Here is a 20,948-nt window from a genome sequence, read left to right as displayed (position 1 = left end):
ACTTACCACACTGTTTAGGCCCAATTCCTACTGCTTTTGGCAGCTGAACAGTGTTGAGCCACTTTAGTAGTTTAATTTGAGACCACCTGCTAATATCATGTCCTGTAGGTCTTTTTACATTACCAACACATGATTTTTTTCAGTAAGCCAATACAGTTAGGAAACTTTTTTATTAGCTTACCTGGTTATAGAAGTAGAAGAGGGCAAAAAAGTGCCTGCATCTCACCTACAGCCATACCACATTGGATACGCCCAATCTCGTCTGATCTTGGAAGCTAAGCAGTGTTGGGCCTGGTTAGTACTTGGCTTGGCGACAACATGGGAACACTAGGTGCTGTAGGTTTTTCCCATTACTGGCAAATAGTTTTTATTCTCTAGCTTTTTAAATTGGAAACTTTTTTCTCTGTATTGCCAGTACAGACATTTGGAAGAGGTCAAACATACACAATAGCCATCACCTAAAAACTTACCACACTGTTTAGGCCCAATTCCAACTGCTTTTGGCAGCTAAACAGTGTTGAGCCTCTTTAGTAGTTTAGTTTGAGACCACCTGCTAATATCATGTCCTGTAGGTCTTTTTACATTACCAACACATGATTTTTTTCAGTAAGCCAATACAGTTAGGAAACATTTTTATTAGCTTACCTGGTTATAGAAGTAGAAGAGGGCAAAAAAGTGCTGGTATCTTATCTCCAGCCATACCACATTGGATACGCCCAATCTCGTCTGATCTTGGAAGCTAAGCAGTGTTGGGACTGGTTAGTACTTAGGTGGGAGACTACATGGGAACACCAGGTGCTGTAGGTTTTTTCCCATTACCACTGTTTAGGCCCAATTCCAACTGCTTTTGGCAGCTAAACAGTGTTGAGCCTCTTTAGTAGTTTAATTTTAGACCACCTGCTAATATCATGTCTTGTAGGTCTTTTTACATTAACAAAACATGATTTTTTTCAGTAAGCCAATACAGTTAGGAAACTTTTTTATTAGCTTACATGGTTATAGAAGTAGAAGAGGGCAAAAAAGTGCCTGTATCTCATCTACAGCCATACCACATTGGATACGCCCAATCTCGTCTGATCTTGGAAGCTAAGCAGCGTTGGGCCTGGTTAGTACTTGGGTGGGAGACCATGTGGGAACACCAGGTGCTGTAGGTTTTTTCCCATTACTGGTAAATTGTTTTTATTCTCTAGCTATTTAAATTGGAAACTTTTTTTTTATTGCCAGTACAGACATTTGGAAGAGGTCAAACAGACACAATAGCCATCACCTAAAAACTTACCACACTGTTTAGGCCCAATTCCAACTGCTTTTGGCAGCTAAACAGTGTTGAGCCTCTTTCGTAGTTTAATTTGAGACCACCTGCTAATATCATGTCCTGTAGGTCTTTTTACATTAACAAAACATGATTTTTTTCAGTAAGCCAATACAGTTAGAAAACTTTTTTATTAGCTTACCTGGTTATAGAAGTAGAAGAGGGCAAAAAAGTGCCTGCATCTCACCTACAGCCATACCACATTGGATACGCCTAATCTCGACTGATCTTGGAAGCTAAGTAGTGTTGGGCCTGGTTAGTACTTGGGTGGGTGACCACATGGGAACACCAGGTGCTGTAGGTTTTTTCCCATTACTGGCAAATAGCTTTTTTTCTCTAGCTATTTAAATTGGAAACTTTTTTTTTATTGCCAGTACAGACATTTGGAAGAGGTCAAACAGACACAATAGCCATCACCTAAAAACTTACCACACTGTTTAGGCCCAATTCCAACTGCTTTTGGCAGCTAAACAGTGTTGAGCCTCTTTAGTAGTTTAATTTGAGACCACCTGCTAATATCATGTCCTGTAGGTCTTTTTACATTAACAAAACATGATTTTTTTCAGTAAGCCAATACAGTTAGGAAACTTTTTTATTAGCTTACCTGGTTATAGAAGTAGAAGAGGGCAAAAAAGTGACTGCATCTCACCTACAGCCATACCAGATTGGATACGCCCAATCTCGTCTGATCTTGGAAGCTAAGCAGTGTTAGGCCTGGTTAGTACTTGGGTGGGTGACCACATGGGACCACCAGGTGCTGTAGGTTTTTTTCCATTACTGGCAAATTGTTTTTATTCTCTAGCTATTTAAATTGGAAACTTTTTCTTTTTATTGCCGATACAGACATTTGGGAGAGGTCAAACAGACACAATAGCCATCACCTAAAGACTTACCACACTGTTTCAGCCCAATTCCAACTGCTTTTGGCAGCTAAACAGTGTTGAGCCTCTTTAGTAGTTTAATTTGAGACCACCTGCTAATATTATTTCCTGTAGGTCTTTTTACATTACCAACACATTATTTTTTTTCAGTAAGCCAATACAGTTAGAAGACTTTTTTATTAGCTTACCTGGTTATAGGAGTAGAAGAGGGCAAAAAAGTGCCTGTATCTCAGCTACAGCCATACCACATTGGATACACCCATTCTCGTCTGATCTTGGAAGCTAAGCAGTGTTGGGCCTGTTTAGTACTTGGGTGGGAGACCACATGGGAACACCAGGTGCTGTAGGTTTTTCCCATTACTGGCAAATTGTTTTTATTCTCTAGCTATTTAAATTGGAAACTTTTTCTTTTTATTGCCAATACAGACATTTGGGAGAGGTCAAACAGACACAATAGCCATCACCTAAAGACTTACCACACTGTTTAGGCCCAATTCCAACTGCTTTTGGCAGCTAAACAGTGTTGAGCCTCTTTAGTAGTTTAATTTGAGACCACCTGCTAATATCATGTCCTGTAGGTCTTTTTACATTACCAACACATTATTTTTTTTCAGTAAGCCAATACAGTTAGGAAACTTTTTTATTAGCTTACCTGGTTATAGAAGTAGAAGAGGGCAAAAAAGTGCCTGTATCTCAGCTACAGCCATACCACATTGGATACACCCATTCTCGTCTGATCTTGGAAGCTAAGCAGTGTTGGGCCTGTTTAGTACTTGGGTGGGAGACCACATGGGAACACCAGGTGCTGTAGGTTTTTCCCATTACTGGCAAATTGTTTTTATTCTCTAGCTATTTAAATTGGAAACTTTTTCTTTTTATTGCCAATACAGACATTTGGGAGAGGTCAAACAGACACAATAGACATCACCTAAAGACTTACCACACTGTTTAGGCCCAATTCCAACTGCTTTTGGCAGCTAAACAGTGTTGAGCTTCTTTAGTAGTTTAATTTGAGACCACCTGCTAATATCATGTCCTGTAGGTCTTTTTACATTACCAACACATGATTTTTTTTTCAGTAAGCCAATACAGTTAGGAAACTTTTTTATTAGCTTACATGGTTATAGAAGTAGAAGAGGGCAAAAAAGTGCCTGTATCTCACCTGCAGCCATACCACATTGGATACGCCCAATCTCATCTGATCTTAGAAGCTAAGCAGTGTTGGGCCTGGTTAGTACTTGGGTTGGAGACCACATGGGAACACCAGGTGCTGTAGGTTTTTCCCATTAGTGGCAAATAGTTTTTATTCTCTAGCTTTTTAAATTGGAAACTTTTTTCTCTTTATTGCCAGCACAGACATTTGGAAGAGGTCAAACATACACAATAGCCATCACCTAAAAACTTACGACACTGTTTAGGCCCAATTCCAACTGCTTTTGGCAGCTAAACAGTGTTGAGCCTCTTTAGTAGTTTAATTTGAGACCACCTGCTAATATCATGTCCTGTAGGTCTTTTTACATTACCAACACATGATTTTTTTCAGTAAGCCAATACAGTTAGAAAACATTTTTATTAGCTTACCTGGTTATAGAAGTAGAAGAGGGCAAAAAAGTGCTGGTATCTCACCTACAGCCATACCACATTGGATACACCCAATCTCGTCTGATCTTGGAAGCTAAGCAGTGTTGGGACTGGTTAGTACTTGGGTGGGAGACCACATGGGAACACCAGGTGCTGTAGGTTTTTTCCCATTACTGGCAAATTGTTTTTATTCTCTAGCTATTTAAATTGGAAACTTTTTTTGGTTTTTATGTATTATCTGGGCTCCCATGTTAAATGAAGCCCATTTTTTCATACCCCTACTATCCAACTACGCATGGAGTTGATTTGATATAGTGTGGCGAGCGCAGCGAGCCACCGTGACCGAAGCGTGGCGAGCGCAGCGAGCCCCGCGAGGAGACACGGTCTCATAAGAAAAACGGGAGCCCAGATATTACATAAGTACCCTTTTTTTTTTATTGCCAGTACAGACATTTGGAAGATGTCAAACAGACACAATAGCCATCACCTAAAAACTTACCACACTGTTTAGGCCCAATTCCAACTGCTTTTGGCAGCTAAACAGTGTTGAGCCTCTTTAGTAGTTTAATTTGAGACCACCTGCTAAAATCATGTCCTGTAGGTCTTTTTACATTACCAACACATGATTTTTTTCAGTAAGCCAATACAGCTAGGAAACATTTTTATTAGCTTACCTGGTTATAGAAGTAGAAGAGGGCAAAAAAGTGCCGGTATCTCACCTACAGCCATACAACATTGGATACGCCCAATCCCGTCTGATCTTGGAAGCTAAGCAGTGTTGGGTGTGGTTAGTACTTGGGTGGGAGACCACATAGGAACACCAGTTGCTGTTGGTTTTTTCCCATTACTGGCAAATTGTTTTTATTCTCCAGCTATTTAAATTGGAAACTTTTTTTTTATTGTCAGTACAGACATTTGGAAGAGGTCAAACAGACACAATAGCCATCACCTAAAAAATTACCACACTGTTTAGGCCCAATTCCAACTGCTACACACCTGGTGTGTACCTTCTATCAAGGCTCCCTGCGCTTATTCTACAATCTCCGTGAGTCTGCTGCATTTGTGCGCTGTGTCTGTGTGCTATCAGACACAGCAGCTTAAGGTTGTATTGCCTTAGTGAATTGGCTACAGTGTGAACTTCTGAGTAACTGACTGGGCAGCCCTCATCAGTAACCATGGACACTAATGAGCCAGCCGGATCTGCACACAATTAACTATATAGCTATTCTGAGGCTGAAGCCGATATAAGGAATATATATATATATATATACAAGAACATCTGGAAGTCACACACTATACTGTTGTAGATGTGGATGCCGGTCCAAGGTAGCATGAACAAGAAAACTGTGTGACCACTAGGGCACAAATATGGCAGCACTCCGTTGTAAGGATGAAAAAAAATCACTTCTAGTTTATTAGGCTTCAGGCCATCAGCATAGCAGGTAGAAACAGCATTAGAGAATAGTGGGACACTTAGTATTCACCCATCCATATTCCGACTGTATGTGGCTGTATGGCAGTTGTGGCAGTCAACGAATCCGTTTCGGCAACCTGTGCCTTCCTCCGGACTGACTAAAATGAACTCATAGACGAACAGGCTCAGGCTAAGTCTAATGAGGATGTGTATCGTCAACTACTGCATCTTAAATGGAAAGAAACGGATTACTACCATTGTCTCACTTGAAGTGATTACCATCGTACCTGACCAGCATGTCTTTGCATCACTGTAGACTTGTGTCTACCGGAAACAGAGACAAAACATACGCTTTAAACCAATGATTGAGCATGGTGGCCAAAATGTATTCCTCTGACTTTGGTAGACTGACCACCAACTTATTCTGACAAAGCGTATGAAGGGTTTCATCCACAAGACCTATCTGCTTTGCGAAATCACCACACTTTAGCTCCTTCACTTTCTCCAGCTGTTTCTGCAACAGCATGACCAGGGGAATAACCTGATCAGGCTGGAGAACCTTGCACAACATGGAAATCAGCCTCCACTGCTTTTGAGTCAGGTGCATCAACCCTCCTTTGCCTAAGTCATACGTAGCTGTGTAGGCTTGAATGGCCTTTTGCTGCTCCTCCATCCTCTGCAGCATATAGAGGGTGGAGTTCCAGCGCGTCACAACCTCTTGTTTAAGGTGATTGCAGGGCAGGTTCTGGAGTGTTTGCTGGTGCTCCAGTCTTCGGCAGAATGGCAAGAGTGTCCCACAAGCATTTCCTGCACTCCCCTTTCCTTTTTTAGGAAATGCTGCTCCACCAAATTGATTGCGTGTGCAAAACATGGCACATGTTGGAATTTGCCTATGCACGCACAATGTTTGTGGTATTGTCAGATACCATAAATCCCCTGGAGAGTCTAAAATCCCCTGGAGAGTAAACAATTGCAAGAGGTTGTCAGCATTGTGCCTCTTAGTGAAACCTGTGTTACAGAGCGTAGCCGGCCTTGGAACAAGCTGTTGTTTCTGAGATGCTGCTACTGTTGCTGCGAAATCCGATGCATCTAACCAGTAGGCTGTCACAGTCATATAGTCCTTAGTTTCCTTGTACCACTTGTCCACATGTCCATTGTTAAGTGGGCAGTGGGTACAACCGCATTTTTCAGGGCACTGAGGACACTTTTTCAGACGTCTTTGTACATCCTGGGTATCTCCTGCCAAGTTAAGTGTAGCATGACCGTCCTTAACAAGGATTCTCTTGCCTGTACATGTGTAATGAGCATTATGGTGTGTGGCATTATGTGTCATTGGCATTACAGTGTGTGGCATGTGTAATGGGCATTACAGTGTGTGGCATTATGTGTAATAGGCATTACAGTGTGTGGCATTATGTGTAATGGGCATTACGGTGTGTGGCATTATGTGTAATGGGCATTACAGTGTGTGGTATTAGGTGTAAAGGATATTAGACAACTCTTTTAACTCAGAGTTCATGTGCATTCATTCAATTGGCACTAATGCAAGATATCTGTATAATGAAAATGCTGCTACACATGATATTCTAATTTTAACTATTGTTTTTTAATAAATTGTTTAATAAATATTTGGGACTACCATACAGAGTGGACAGTGCGGGTTCTTCTATCCTCCACCCCAGATGGGGTTATTCAAAATACCTGTGAGATCTGGTCACCTTTATCACTTTTAACTCAGAGATCATGTGCATTCATTCAATTGGCACTAATGCAAGATATCTGTATAATGAAAATGCTGCTACACATGATATTCTAATTTTAACCATTGTTTTTTAATAAATTGTTTAATAATTTTTGAAATTTGATTCACTCATCCTTCATTGCTAGCGCTGCTTTTTGTGTTGTTTTTTGTCTTCTTTTGTATGAGGACTGACCCTCCCCATTCAAGCAGCTGCTCCTAAATTGAGACAACAATTCTGCCAAGCGCTCCCAAGAGTACACACAGTAGTGTCTACTCATTTCTTTTGGTAAAGGATATTAGGATGTGTGTCATTATGTGTAATTGGCATTACAGTGTGTGTCATTAGGTGTAAAGGATATTACAGTGTCTGCCATTATGTGTGATTGGCATTACAATGTGTGGCATGTGTAATGGGCATTACAGTGTGTGGCATTATGTGTACTGGGCATTACAGTGTAAATGTTTGCACTGTCCCTATTTATGGTGTGTGGGGGGGAATGATTCGTTCTGAAGCCCATATACATAAATAAGTACCTATTTAGTTAACATTGATGCCCAGTAGGCGGTGATAGACACAACGCCCAGTAGGCGGGGATAGACACACCCAGTAGGCGGGGATGACATGCACCTCTAGCGGTGCACCCCCTAAGAAAATGGGCTGCGCACGCCTATGATTGGCGGGATGTACTAAACAAAAATGCGGTAAAATCCCCATTCCCCATCCCAGCAGGGCTCTGCTGCAGGGGTTAAGCCAGCTCTTAGTAAATTTCCCCCTAAGGGTTTTGTTAGAACAGTATAACATCAAAGATCAAAACATTATATTGCATACATGAAATAAAGAATATAACTACAGTCATGTACAACAGGCAGCCTCTCATTAATGTGTTCATTTTAGAAATAATATATCCAGAATTGAGCTTAGATACATGCATCATGTAATATTAGCAGTTGTAGGAGCAGGGAAATGTGAGCTTATACAAGTTTCTGGGTAAGAGTGGTTTTGGATGAAAGAAACTGTTACTATATAAGAAATGATGATGTTAGCCATTCCTATTTATCTGTGACAATGACAAGTTAACATTACATTCAACAAGTCTGTGCTAATGTGCACAACTGACCTTAGTATTAGGTTTGCAGCTTGCAATTCTCATTAAATTTCATTCACTTAAATGTTGAAACTTTATACATTTCCACATAATTGCTTTTTTAAGAGGATATTAGTAAAGTAGAAAATTGCAGTGGGCCAGATGCACTAAGCTTCAAAAGTGATAAAGTGAAGAGTGATAAACAGCCAGCCAATCATTCCCTGTCTGACATTTTTCAAACCCAGCATGTGACATGGCAGGTAGGAGCTGATTGGTTGGTTGTTTATCACTCTCCATTTTATCACTTTTCAAGCTTAGTGTATCTGACCCAGACTGTTCTCATTGAATAAAATTTTTACAAAAATCCGCAGTTTAGACCAGTGAGAATTGGAGACTTTTGGGGTAATTCAGACCTGATTTGATGGCCAGGAACTTGCGCGGCGCACGATTATCAATATACTGTGCATCAGTTCGTGTCGCAGTAGGCATGCATGAGGCCATGCTGCGATGAAATCCTGCTCTATTTTTAGTTGCATGTTGTTAACAAGGTGATTGACAGGAAGTATCTGGGGTGGAAACTGGCCTTTTAGTAAGAGTGCTAAGAAAAACACAGGCGTGCCAAAGAAAACGCTGGGAGTGTCCAGGAAAACGCTAGGCGTGCCTAAGAAAACACTGGGTGTGTCCGGGAAAATGCTAGGCGTGCCTAAGAAAACACTGGGTGTGTCTGGGAAAATGCTAGGGGTGCCTAAGAAAACGCTGGGGGTCTCCGGGAAAATGGTAGGCGAGCCTAAGAAAACACTGGGAGTGTCTGGGAAAACTGCATCCAAACGGTGAAAAAAGCACTTTGAAAATGCATTGAAATTTCTCACCCATTCGAGCCCGGGACTCATGCCCAGGGCTGTGGAAGTGTCCCTGGGCACTTTGATGCGTCTTCCCCCCTCAGGTCCGGTGGATCCAGGTGATACAAAGAAACCTTTGTATGAAAATAGGGCCTAGTGCCAAGGTGAGCTTTGATTTCATGGGAATGGCTGGTGTGAATTGAAAGAAACCTTTATGGACATATAGGGCCTGATATTCAGGTCAGTAGATAGGAATTACGGTCTATTGGAAAGAAGTCATATTCATTTGCCTAACCTCTATTTCTACTTCTGTTGTCCATTTTTTGAGTGGTATCTACCTTGGATTGGCGTTCATACCAAGGAAAGAGGAGATATTACCACACCGTTCCCTGACAGCGCATTGTTTGTCCACTATTTTGTATTTCGTGACTAAGAAAACACTGGGAGTGTCTGGGAAAATGCTAGGCGTGCCTAAGAAAACACTGGAAGTGTCCGGGAAAATGCTAGGCTTGCCTAAGAAAACACTGGGAGTGTCTGGGAAAATGCTAGTTGTGTCTAAGAAAACACTGGGAGTGTCCGGGAAAACACTAGGCGTGCCAAAGAAAACACTGGAAGTGCCCGGGAAAATGCAGGAGTGCCTGAGAAAATGCTGGGAGTGTTCGGGAAAACGCTAGGCGTGCCTAAGAAAACAATGGGAGTGTCCGGGAAAGTGTTAGGCGTGCCTTAGCATTTTAGGGGATTGTGTGTGATGTCAGCTTCAGGCCAGATATGCCTATTTCCATCTAACCACTGAGTAAATCTCTGGCTACTTTGAGCCTGCTAATTAGAATGGTAAATTATCTGTGCTCCGATGTAAAAGCTGCTCTCTAAATATATAGTCTGTAATTGATGTAAAGATGAGCGCTCTATTTGAGAGGAGAATGGGTAAAGATAGTATTAGATGAAAGATTATTATACTTTACTCTGAGGCTACCACGACTTGTGCCCAGTGTAAAAATCATTTGATGGTGAGCCTGTTACGATGATCTGTTCTCATCTATTCACACAGCGAGCACATTGATTCGCAACCTGGAATTTCACTCTAGTGGAGGGGCCATGCAATCAAGTCTGAATTACTCTATGTTTTAGAGGACAGCTAATGACGCTTTTGAGCATACTGTAGATGAGTTTTTGAGAGGTGGTGACAAATAAGCAGAAAAAAATACATCACCGCCCTTTGCCGCCTGCCCGCCACGATGCCAGCACATATTTAATAACATATGCGGCTTGCATCGCAGTGCGGTGACGGAGACCCCCTGCGATATTTGTACTGTGGTGTGCGGTGGGGGGGGGTCTCCATCACCTCCCTGCTGCCTGCTTCTCCCCTCATGCCGGGGACAGCTAAGCAGGCTGCTCCTCCCCCTGTAGGCGGAAGGACGTCCGGCTGCGTTGCTAGGGGGAGGAGGAGTTTACCTTCCAGGGTACAGGAGGACCTTTCAGGAAGGTAAGACCAAGGGAGGGGGAGAGGGGGGGTCGGCGAGGTGGCAGGGTTGCAGTGGAGGTCGGCGGGTGGTGAAAAGAAGCCCAAAGGCTTCTATAGGGTATCGCCACCCAAAGGTGGCAATACCCTGCCTGGCGATATCGGTGCGGCCGGGTTTTAGTACATAGTACAAATGGGTGTTTTACCACATTTTAATTTTAATACATCTCACCCAAAGGCTCTCAACACTCATTCTTTCCAACTTTTTAGAGGTATCTGGCAGGGGTGCCCTTTATCCCTGCTATAATTTATTTTGGCTTTAGACCCCTCGCCTGTAATTTTCTTAACGTACAGAGGTGGAAAGATATCCATTTGACTGGTTTTAAAATTAAATTTTCAGCCTTTGCTGATGATATTTTATTGTGTTTCACAAACCCAAAAATAGCATTGTTCTATGTTATTGACATATTAAATCTCTGAATTACTAACTGGTTTTATGATTAATTAAAAAAAAAACTGAGGCTTTGTCTTATTTAACGGAGGACAAATCATGATGGGGACATTCATTACCATTTCACTGGGCCCATAATGATTTTATCACGTACTTGGGGAATTGAGATCCCCAAAAACCACTCTAAATTCTACGAACTTAATTATACTAAAAATGTTTTTAGATTTCAAAAAGTGGTCCTATCTTCCATTAACTTATTCTGGTAGATGCCATTTATATAAAATGATAAGTTTCCCTAGGCTTCTTTATTTTCTAAAAATGATATCCATCATTCCAACCAAAACAGATTTGTCTCAATTAAATAAAGAGTTGTGGAAATTTATTTGGGCCATAAAATGTCCCAAGATATCTTTATTTAAATTGCAACAAACTAAAGAATTAGGAGGAATTAATATGCCTTGCTTCAGATCATATGCTCTTGCAAATTATAGAATAGCTTTAGAATGCGTAGGTGGTTCTGATATATACTGTATACTACAACATTTTTTAGAAGAGACGTTTGTTCCACATTGGGATTTGGTGTCATTATTACATGCCCCCTCCCCCTTAACTTTTTCCTGATATTCTTACATTTAATATCTTGATATATTCCACATATGTGGTATGGAAAGCAACTCATACTAAGATAAAAATATCTAAATGTTTCTCATTCTTTTAACATTGTGGGGGAAAATTGTGTGGGAAATTTTTATTTTCGGGTTCTTCTTCCCTTTTTAAACAATGGCATGATGGAGGTTTATGTTCTTTGTTTGCATTTTTAAATCAAATTCTATGGAATTACTTACTCATTCAAAGTTAATTGTACCATTGTACCATTGTTCCCTTTTTTGCAAACCTGTAGTTATGTGTTGAAGATTATTCACTTTTTACGAGACTTAGATACACCAAATACATTGGATAATTCTGTCCATAATGAGTTTGGCCTTACTATACCTCTAAATTAAAATATTTGATAGGTGACTCCACAGATTCTAATTGTTAAAATGTGGAGAACAGGATGCAGATATTGTACATTGATTATGGTCTTGTCCCCGGGTACAAACTTTCTGGTTTACCTTACAGCATTATATTAGGGGACAATTGTCTTTTAAAATTGATAAATGCTGGGCTTTTGGGGCTTTTTGGGGTACAAAACACTTTCACTATCTTATCAATGGGTAATCTAATTATTTTATTTAAATTGGCATCTGCCGCAAAAAATAATATACTGTCCCAATGCACTGTTGGGGGTCCTGAGGACCGAGGTTGAGAACCACTGTGTTAGAGAGAAGGTAGGGCTCCACAAGGCCCATTTGGGTCTTTAGGCATTTCGCATGAGATCAGTCTAATCAGTATCTGCACCTGTTGAAGCTGTGGCAGGGCTTGGCTCGGGTTCTCAGTACCTGTGGAAACATTCATCAAGCATGTCTTTGTGGTAAGGCCATTAAATCCGACCACCCTGGCAGGGAATCTGTTTTTTTTTTTTTGGTGCCCAGGTGGGCTAGAACTTATTTTTATCTTCTGTTTTATGTACGGCACAATAAATCTAGCCATGGCTGAATTGCCCAAAAACCATGGACAGGTGTGCTGTATTCATGCCTTCAGAAAAAAAAAATATTTGTCAGATATTCCTTTGCTATCAGACAACATGTGATTGCAGACTTTGCTTTGGCATAACATTTTCAGTTGAGCAACACATGCACTTTGATTTCATACCTCACAAAACTCAGTGATGATAATGCCAAAAAAGTATTAATGTGCAGAAGGATCATACCAGTGCTCAATGCACACTTGCCAAATGGCCTGATTTTAGAAGGCTAGACCCATTAAGGGCATGTTTTGTCTGATTTATGAGGTGTGTCCTTAAGCAGCAGTGAATTGCAGCAGGCACCAGAGTCTGGGATTAAATATACTAAGCAATGGACAGTAGCGCACGCAGGGGGGGGGGGGGGGGGGGGGTTCTGAGTACCCAAAACCCCCCAGGAATCTGAGGGTCCTAATCTGAAAGCTGAGGATCCCCTCTTTCCATGGGTACAAGAATTTTTAAAATCGGCCCTGGGCAACCGGAGATATCTGACTTCAAAACAGTGGTCCCCATCCAAGCCTGTTAATTGCTCTCCCCAGTCAGATATTTCTGTTTCTGTCTGATTTAGAGATTTTCTGAGGGTATATTCCAAAAGCTGGGACTCTCCCCCTTTGATGGACACTAGTAGCTTGTCTCTACTGTGCCCAGAACCAGAGATATCAGCCTTCCAGCAGCTGGTTACTGCTCCAGCTCCACACACCTGGTATGTAGTTTTATATACTCGTTGGCGGATTGCTCTGCCTCCTGAAATCTGATCCCCTAGTCCCCAATACCATTTGGTAGGTGGGATTATCTAGTTTTTAATTCCATTAAATGCTAAGAAATCTAGTTCCGGGAACTGGAGATATCTACAGTCAAGCAAGCTGTCCTCCCACCAGAAAATTATGAATAATATGCCCACTCCTCTATACACCCCTCCTCTGCATATTAAACATTCTGTACAACCCTGGAAGTTATGTATCAGGGCCCCTTCATTCAGCCCAATGCTCCCTTCTTCCACCCCATCTCCCACCATCTGTACAGTATAGGGGTAATTAGTGGAAATTACTGATCCAGGCCCTACATGCTGAGCGGTTGATATAATGGGGCAGATGTATTAAGCCTGGAGAAGAGATAAACTGGAGATAAAGTGGAGATAACTTGGAAGAGTTAGCGCACCAGCCAATCAGCTGTGTTTGAAATATGACAGTTGGGATCTGATTGGCTGGTGCGTTATCTCCTTCCACTTTATCTCCAGTTTATCTCTTCACCAGGCTTAATACATCTGCCCCAATACCCCCTACCACCCGCAGGACATCAAAGCTGCTGCTCATAGCACCCCCCACCCCTACCGCTGGAGGATAGGTAGGGGCTCCAATACATTGCTATGCCCAGGGGTCTACTCTGCTGTTATGTATATATATTTATTTATATATATATATATATATTTATTATTATTATTTATATACATTTGGGCTATCTATAATACTTTAACTGACCCGGTATATACTGGGTCACCTAAGTGTCCATCTCCATGCTTTGCTCTGCCCCTCTGGAAACCCCCCTTCTGAAAATCCTGCGTTTGCCCCTGATGGATTTGCAGGTGGTTTGCAAATTGATAAATCCCTGCAGATTTGGAAACATATTGGGGCTTTAATTGCAAAATACAACTAAAATGTTGGAGATTGGAGCACTCTTCACCTGGTCTCCTGTGTCCACTAGACAGCACTGCCCATGCTCTAGTGCAGGGGTCCTCAAACTATTTTTGAGGGGACCCCATCTGACAATAAAAATAATTACAAGACCCCAGCAAGTTACTTCAGAATGTCATCACATCACAGCTGTAGTCATCAGACAGCACATATATGGCAGCATTGTGGAGGCACGAAATTATGGACTGAGATTCATCAGAAGTCATCAGCCTGATGGTCATCAACATGGAGTTGCGACCCCATGCTGAGAAGGTCGGGACCCACAGTTTCATACCTCCCAACATGACCCTCTCCAGGAGGGACACAATGCTCTGTTTCTGGACTTCCCTCTGAATGAATATCTGCCATCACCTGTGTTGAAAAACACCTTTCTTATCAATTACCCTGTTTGGCACAGGTGACAGCAATCATACATTCAGAGGAAAGTCCAAAAACAGAGCATTGTGTCCCTCTAGAGAGGGTTATGTTGGGAGGTATTCAGTTTGAGAATCGCTGCTCTAGTATGTACCCAAGTGTCACGTATGTGCAGAAAGGAACCTGATGACTCTGTTATTTCCTCCACTGTCTGGGAAAAGTGTGTGATGCTACCCAAGCTGGAACAGATTGGAGCAGAGCCTGGCACGTACTCCCTTGCGGCTTATACCAGAGAGTGTCAGTGCAGTCACCAACCTCTACAAGCATGAGTCACTGTCAAGTACCCAGAGCATTATCCTTAATAAGAGCTGCATAGTCTCTGAAAATACCTTGCTGTGTATGTGCATATCCTCCTGCTGCTGCAGAACCTTTTTTCCCTCTTTACTAATGTTGTCTTATGAATAGTCAATATACCAACATTCTGACTATATACTGTTACCATCACCCAAACACTGCAACACTCTGCCAACATTAAAAATAATTTCCATTTCTCTCTACCGAGGACCCACGCCCTCCACTCCCCCCCCCCCCCTCTTCTTCCCTCCATCTTTTTTCTATCTTCTACTCCACTCCCTGATCTTCATTTCTACCCCATCCTCTTCCTTCCTTCTATCTGCCCCTGTCGATTCTCTTTCTCACTTCCCCTCTCAGCTTTTCACCCCTTTACATAAAACTGTTAAAAAGGGTCATCCTCTCCTCCAATGTTGTCTTTTTCTAGTTGTATATATACTTCACTGTCATGGTGTTTTTTTCTCCATTGTTAAGTGCATTGTGATCTACCAATAAACAAACTTGAAAAAATAATAATAATAATTATCATTAGTTTCTAGACCCCTGTTCCACTGCAATCCTACAGCTGCACCTTTCAAACTTGAATCTTACTATACTAATATAGTGTCAAAATAGGTGGAAACACAGTTTTTTGTCTCCCTGAATTTCCATTATAATGTACGTGGTTTTTACCAACCAAGGCTGGTGGCACTATAACAGGGGGATACATGGCATGGTGTTGCCTCTGCCAAAGTGACAGACAGCCCAAGGCTGATGACAACAGTTCTGACATTTCTATGGAAATAGGGCCTGCTAATAATGTGCCCACCACTAAGGCTAACCTGTTCTGTACTGACAAAAATATGACTATTCCCCACATCCATGTCATGTCCGATGGGGTGTTTGTATTTAATAGTATAAAAATACTGTTCATTTTATACCTTGCTGGCTGTGGCAGTCACAATGGGTTGAGCCAATTCCTCAAAGGTGTGTGTTGTGACGGTATGGAGTTTGTGTGCCCTGGGAAAACTGCTCTTGGCACTATAAGCTATACCCCGGCCATGGTCATGATGGGAATTATTATAGTTCTCCCAAGATGTATATGTCATGAATTTGGTATCAATTAACTATTGAACTATTGAACAGATGGTTTGGGGATTTGTGCCCAGTTTGTGAGTCTGTGCCCAATGGGACTCAAGCCCAGAGGTCTCAGCAGCCTGAACCTGCGTGGGCGGCTGCATTGGGGAGATCTATGAATGCCTTAGTACAGGCTTTGAATAGGCAGAGAGATGAGCTTGTTAAGTCTCCTAGGCCTTTTTCCTCCATTCAACCTTCTGCAAGCTCTATTACCCCTTCTCAGGGGGACCCTGCTTTATTGCATGTTATGCAGGACACAGCTCAGAGTGTCCATAAAATTAATACCTTTATGGAGCAGTTGTCTAAGGCTCCTGAGGTTACTTCACCCAGGCAACCTTTATCCACGCCTCCCCTTCTTAATTTAGAATCTGAAGATGAAGGGGAATGTACTGAAGATACATTTTGGGACCAGAGGGAAGAATTTGAGTCTTCTGTCCCTTGTATTGAGGATTTGATATTGGCAGTTAAACAGAAGTTGAATCTCTCAGATGAGGATAAAGTGCCAGTTCAGGGTGTATTTAAGAAACTGTGCAGGGATGCAGTTACTTTTCCCTCGGATGAGGGCATGATAGCATTACTTGGGGAAGCATGGAAGACACCTGATAAAAGGCTTCTCATGCCCAAGAGATTTGCAAACATGTATCCCATACCAGAGGAACATGTGAACATGTGAAATTGTGGGAAAAGATCCCTTTGGTAGATACACCTGTTGATAGGTTGTCCAAGACAACTGCTTTGCCTGTACAGGGGGTGCTGTTTTTAAAGACCCTGTGGATAAAAAGAGTATGTTTGTGAGGCTGGTGAAGAAGGCACCAAAATGGCATCAAAAGTGTCAGCCACCTCTGTGACAGCTAGGAGAGCTTTCTAGCTTAAGGCTTGGCAAGCTGACAGTCAGTCCAAGAAGTCTCTAGAAGCATTGGCTTTTAAGGGAAAACTTCTTCTTAGGGCAGAATTGGATACCCTTATCAAGCAATCCACGGGGGGAAAGAGCACTTTCCTTCCCACCACATCTAAGCACTCAGTGTCTAGGTTTGGGGCTTTTAGGCCATCCTTTCGTTCCTCCTTTCAAGGAGGTGCATCTAGTAGAGGACAATCAGGTAGGGGAAAGTTCCCCTCTGGCAAAGGAAGGGGGCCCAGATCCCATTTGGGCCTTTGCAAAGAAACACCCTTCCAAAAGTGAGGATAAGTCCTCAGCATGATGGGGCAGACTCCCCGTTTTGGGATCAGAGTGGGGATCGCCTCCTGCAGTTTCAGGGTTTGTGGAATCTCTCCACCCCAGACGCTTGGGTTCTCTTCATCATTTCTCAGGGTTACAGGATCAATCTCAGGGGTGCCCCCCCCAAGGAGATTTCTCCCAACACCCCTTCCACGAGAAGCTCGCTTGCGAAAAGCCCTCTTCGGGCCGGCAACGTCACTTCTCGAGCAGGGCGGAAGATCCCGGTGCCTCAGGAGGAAAGAAAGAAGGGATTTTATTCCATTCTTTTCTTAGTCCACAAACCAGACAGTTCCTTCAGACCCATCCTAAACCTGAAGTCTTTAAACCTACATCTGTGGGTGGACCACTTCAGGATGGAATATCTGCAGTCAGTGCTTTTAAGTATAGAACCTGGAGAATTTCTAGCATCAGTGGACATCCAGGATGCTTACCTGCATATGCCTATATGCAGGGAACATCAAGCTTTACTGCGTTTCTCAATAGGGGAAACTCATCTGCAGTTTCAGGCTCTGCTTTTCGGACTGGCCACAGCACCGAGAGTTTTCACAAAAATGATGGCTGTTATGGCAGCAGCTCTCAGGTTAAAGGGGATTGTGATTATCCCATACTTGGATGACCTCTTGTTAAAGCGGAATTGGCAGAGAAGTTGCAGGAACATCTGACGATTGCAACGCAGTTTCTCTGAGACCATGGGTGGATGTTAAATCGTCCAAAATCTCACTCAACGCCCACTCAGAAACTTCCGTTTTTGGGCGTGATCTTGGATACACATATATATCGTGTGTTCCTCCCAGAGTGCAAAGTGGTGGACATTCGCCGTTTAGTGCTGTCGAATCTCCAGTCGCCGAATCCATTGATATGGCAGAGTTTGAAGCTGTTGGGCAAAATGGTGGCAACTTTCGCGGCCCTGCAGTATGCAAGGTTTCACTCAAGACCCTTTCAATGGAACATTCTGTCCAGTAGGTCCGCCAACCCGAAATCCATGTAACAGGAAACACTGTTACTGTCTCAGTAGAGAAGGGAATCCTTGATCTGGTGGATGGATCTGGAGTCTCTTCAAGTGGGATGCTCCCTACGCCAGTCTCAGGGGCTGGGGGGGCAAGGTCTGTGGTCCAGTCAAAACTGTCGATCGAAATCCTGGAACTCCAGGCAGTGTGGAAGACACTCATACAGGCGGAAAACCTCCTGAAGGGGTCGCCCATCCGCATGCCATCGGACAATGCCACGGCTGTAGCTTATCTCAACCATCAAGGGGGTACACGCAGCAGAATGGCCATGCAGGAAGTCTTTCGGATTTTTCAGTGAGCAGAAGTGAATATTCCAGCTCTATCAGCTGTGTTTATTCTGGGGATCCGGAATGTGGAGGCAGACTTCCTCAGCAGAGCGGAACTGCTGGAAGGAGAATGGGCGTCAGGAAGTTTTTCAGGAAATAGTAGCACTTCGGGGGCTCTCAGAAGTGAACTTGATGGTGTCCAGAAAAAATTGTCAGGTTCCCAGGTTCTGCTCGCTGAGCAGGGATCCCTTGTCGTGGGCAGTGGACAGGGCTGGCTCTACCACTAGGCAGCTTTAGGCAGCTGCCTAGGGCGCCAGGATCTTGGGGGGGCACCATCAAGTCTACAAATCAAAAAATCAAGGATGTCTATGAGGATCCTTGTTGTCCTTAATGCAGGTGGTGGCTGTGGAACTTCTAAGGCAGGGGTGGGGAACCTTTTTTCTACCGAGGGCCATTTGGAAAATTTGAAAACCCTTTGGGGGCCATATAAAAATGATCAATTATCGGCATATACGCGTGGGCATTATACACAGGGCAGCGGCATAAACACGTGGGCATTATACACACTGGCAGCGGCATATACATGCGGGCATTATACACAAGGGCAGCAGCATATACATGTGGGCATTTTACACACTGGCAGCTGCATATACATGTGGGCATTATACACAGGGCACCGGCATATACATGTGGGCATAATACACAAGGGCAGCGGCATATACATGTGGGCATTATACACACTGGCAGCGGCATATACATGTGGGCATTATACACAGGGCACCGGCATATACATGTTGGCATAATACACAAGGGCAGCGGCATATACATGTGGGCATTATACACAGGGCAGCAGCATATACATGTGGGCATTATACACACGGGCAGCGGCATATACATGTGGGCATTATACACAGGGCAGCAGCATATACATGTGGGCATAATACACAAGGGCAGCGGCATATACATGTGGGAATTATACACAGGGCAGCGGCATATACGTGTGAGCTTTATACACAGGGCAGCGGCATATACATGTGGGCATTATACACACGGGCAGCGGCATATACATGTGGGCATTATACACAGGGCAGCGGCATATACATGTGGGCATTATACACAGTGCAGCGGCATATACATGTGGGCATTATACACACTGACAGCGGCATATACATGTGGGCATTATACACACTGACAGCGACATATACATGTGGGCATTATATACACGGGCAGCAACATATACAACTCGCATTATACACACGGGCAGCGGCATATACATGTGGGCTTATACACACTGGCAGCGGCATATACATGTGGGCATTATACACAGGGCAGCGGCATATACATGTGGGCATTATACACATGGGCAGCGACATATACATGTGGGCAGAGACACCATAAAAAGTGACAGTGTGGAGGAAGGGGGGTGTCCCCCCCAAACAGGTTAATGTGATTATGTCTGATTATGAGAATCAGATATAATCACTTTAACCTGTTTGGGGGTGAATCCAGGGGTAAATGACAACCCCTGGATGTGTCAGTCACTGGGGAAGGGAGGGTGAGAGAAGCAGCGTTGGCGGGCGCGTCTTCTGCACATCTCCCCCGCCACCCGCCCGGCTATATTACCGATTAATCAGCTGACCGCCCGCCTATATAACTGATGTATCAGCCGCCCGCCCGCCTATATTACTGATGTATTATCATCCGCCCGCCCGCCCTCCCTTCTATATTACATACCAGGCGCCGGAGATGGCTGCTACTGCTGCCGCCGGGGAGATGTGTAGAAGACGCGCCCGCCAATCACAGTGGCTGTGGAGGGGATGCGCCGGCAGTGATTGGCGGGCGCGTCTTATGCACATCTCCAAAGCAGCAGCAGCCATCCCCGGCGGCTGGTATGAAATTTAGGCGGCCGGGCGGATGATACTTCTGTAATATAGGTGGGCGTGCGGCTGTAATATAGGCAGGCGGGCGGGCCGGACATACTGGGTGCGGGGGCCGTATCCCCACCCCTGCTCTAAGACCTCTATACTTTCCCTTCAGTCATACTTCCTACATTGCTGCCCCCTCCTCCTTGTACTCTGTTGTGGGTGGCAAAGCGGAGGGTGCAGTGTACCTCAAGGGAAAGCAGGGGACTTGCCCACCTTCCCAGGGGGGGGGGGGAGTAAGTTGAAGTTTTGCCTAGGGTGCTGAGAAGCCTTACACCGGCCCTGGCAGTGGATGCCATGACAGTTACATGGTGTTTCAGCCTCGCCTATGTATTCCCTCCATTTCCCATGATTGCTCGCGTCCTCAAGAGAGTGAGGACACAGAGGGTGCAAATCATCTTGATTGCTCCGGATTGGCCCAGGAGGTCTTGGTATTCAAACATACTGAGGTTGTCGACGGAATCCTGGCGTCTTCCTCTTCGGCCAGACCTACTCAGACAAGGACCTTTTCTACACCAGGACCTAGCTCGTCTCAATTTGATGGCCTGGCTTTTGAAACCTCCTTATTGAGGAAAGGTTTCTCAAATTATGTTATCCAAACCATGCTCAGGGCTCGGAAGCCTGTGTTGGCAGCAAAT

The 20,948-nt window shown here is 43.7% G+C and overlaps 7 non-coding genes and 3 pseudogenes across 7 annotated transcripts; all 10 read left to right on the top strand.

Annotated features, from left to right (window-relative positions):
• Positions 1 to 224: 224 nt before the first annotated feature.
• On the top strand, positions 225 to 343 carry LOC146039121 (5S ribosomal RNA). Its single transcript, XR_014462654.1, has one exon. It is a non-coding gene; the product is annotated as a 5S ribosomal RNA (ribosomal RNA).
• Positions 344 to 688: 345 nt separating this feature from the next.
• LOC146039721 (5S ribosomal RNA) lies at positions 689 to 807 on the top strand (annotated as a pseudogene).
• A 228-nt stretch (positions 808 to 1,035) lies between these two features.
• LOC146038824 (5S ribosomal RNA) lies at positions 1,036 to 1,154 on the top strand. The gene has a single exon (XR_014462384.1). It is a non-coding gene; the product is annotated as a 5S ribosomal RNA (ribosomal RNA).
• A 343-nt stretch (positions 1,155 to 1,497) lies between these two features.
• LOC146039166 (5S ribosomal RNA) lies at positions 1,498 to 1,616 on the top strand. The gene has a single exon (XR_014462695.1). It is a non-coding gene; the product is annotated as a 5S ribosomal RNA (ribosomal RNA).
• Positions 1,617 to 1,959: 343 nt separating this feature from the next.
• LOC146039654 (5S ribosomal RNA) lies at positions 1,960 to 2,078 on the top strand (annotated as a pseudogene).
• Positions 2,079 to 2,424: 346 nt separating this feature from the next.
• On the top strand, positions 2,425 to 2,543 carry LOC146039276 (5S ribosomal RNA). Its single transcript, XR_014462795.1, has one exon. It is a non-coding gene; the product is annotated as a 5S ribosomal RNA (ribosomal RNA).
• A 345-nt stretch (positions 2,544 to 2,888) lies between these two features.
• Positions 2,889 to 3,007, top strand: LOC146039275 (5S ribosomal RNA). The gene has a single exon (XR_014462794.1). It is a non-coding gene; the product is annotated as a 5S ribosomal RNA (ribosomal RNA).
• Positions 3,008 to 3,353: 346 nt separating this feature from the next.
• LOC146039483 (5S ribosomal RNA) lies at positions 3,354 to 3,472 on the top strand. Its single transcript, XR_014462984.1, has one exon. It is a non-coding gene; the product is annotated as a 5S ribosomal RNA (ribosomal RNA).
• A 345-nt stretch (positions 3,473 to 3,817) lies between these two features.
• LOC146038497 (5S ribosomal RNA) lies at positions 3,818 to 3,936 on the top strand. Its single transcript, XR_014462083.1, has one exon. It is a non-coding gene; the product is annotated as a 5S ribosomal RNA (ribosomal RNA).
• Positions 3,937 to 4,491: 555 nt separating this feature from the next.
• LOC146039761 (5S ribosomal RNA) lies at positions 4,492 to 4,610 on the top strand (annotated as a pseudogene).
• The last annotated feature ends 16,338 nt before the right edge of the window (positions 4,611 to 20,948 follow it).

This window comes from Crinia signifera, chromosome 9 (genome assembly GCF_055691185.1).
Source record: "Crinia signifera chromosome 9, ASM5569118v1, whole genome shotgun sequence".
NCBI lineage: Eukaryota > Metazoa > Chordata > Amphibia > Anura > Myobatrachidae > Crinia > Crinia signifera.
This window is presented reverse-complemented; position numbering and strand designations above follow the sequence as displayed.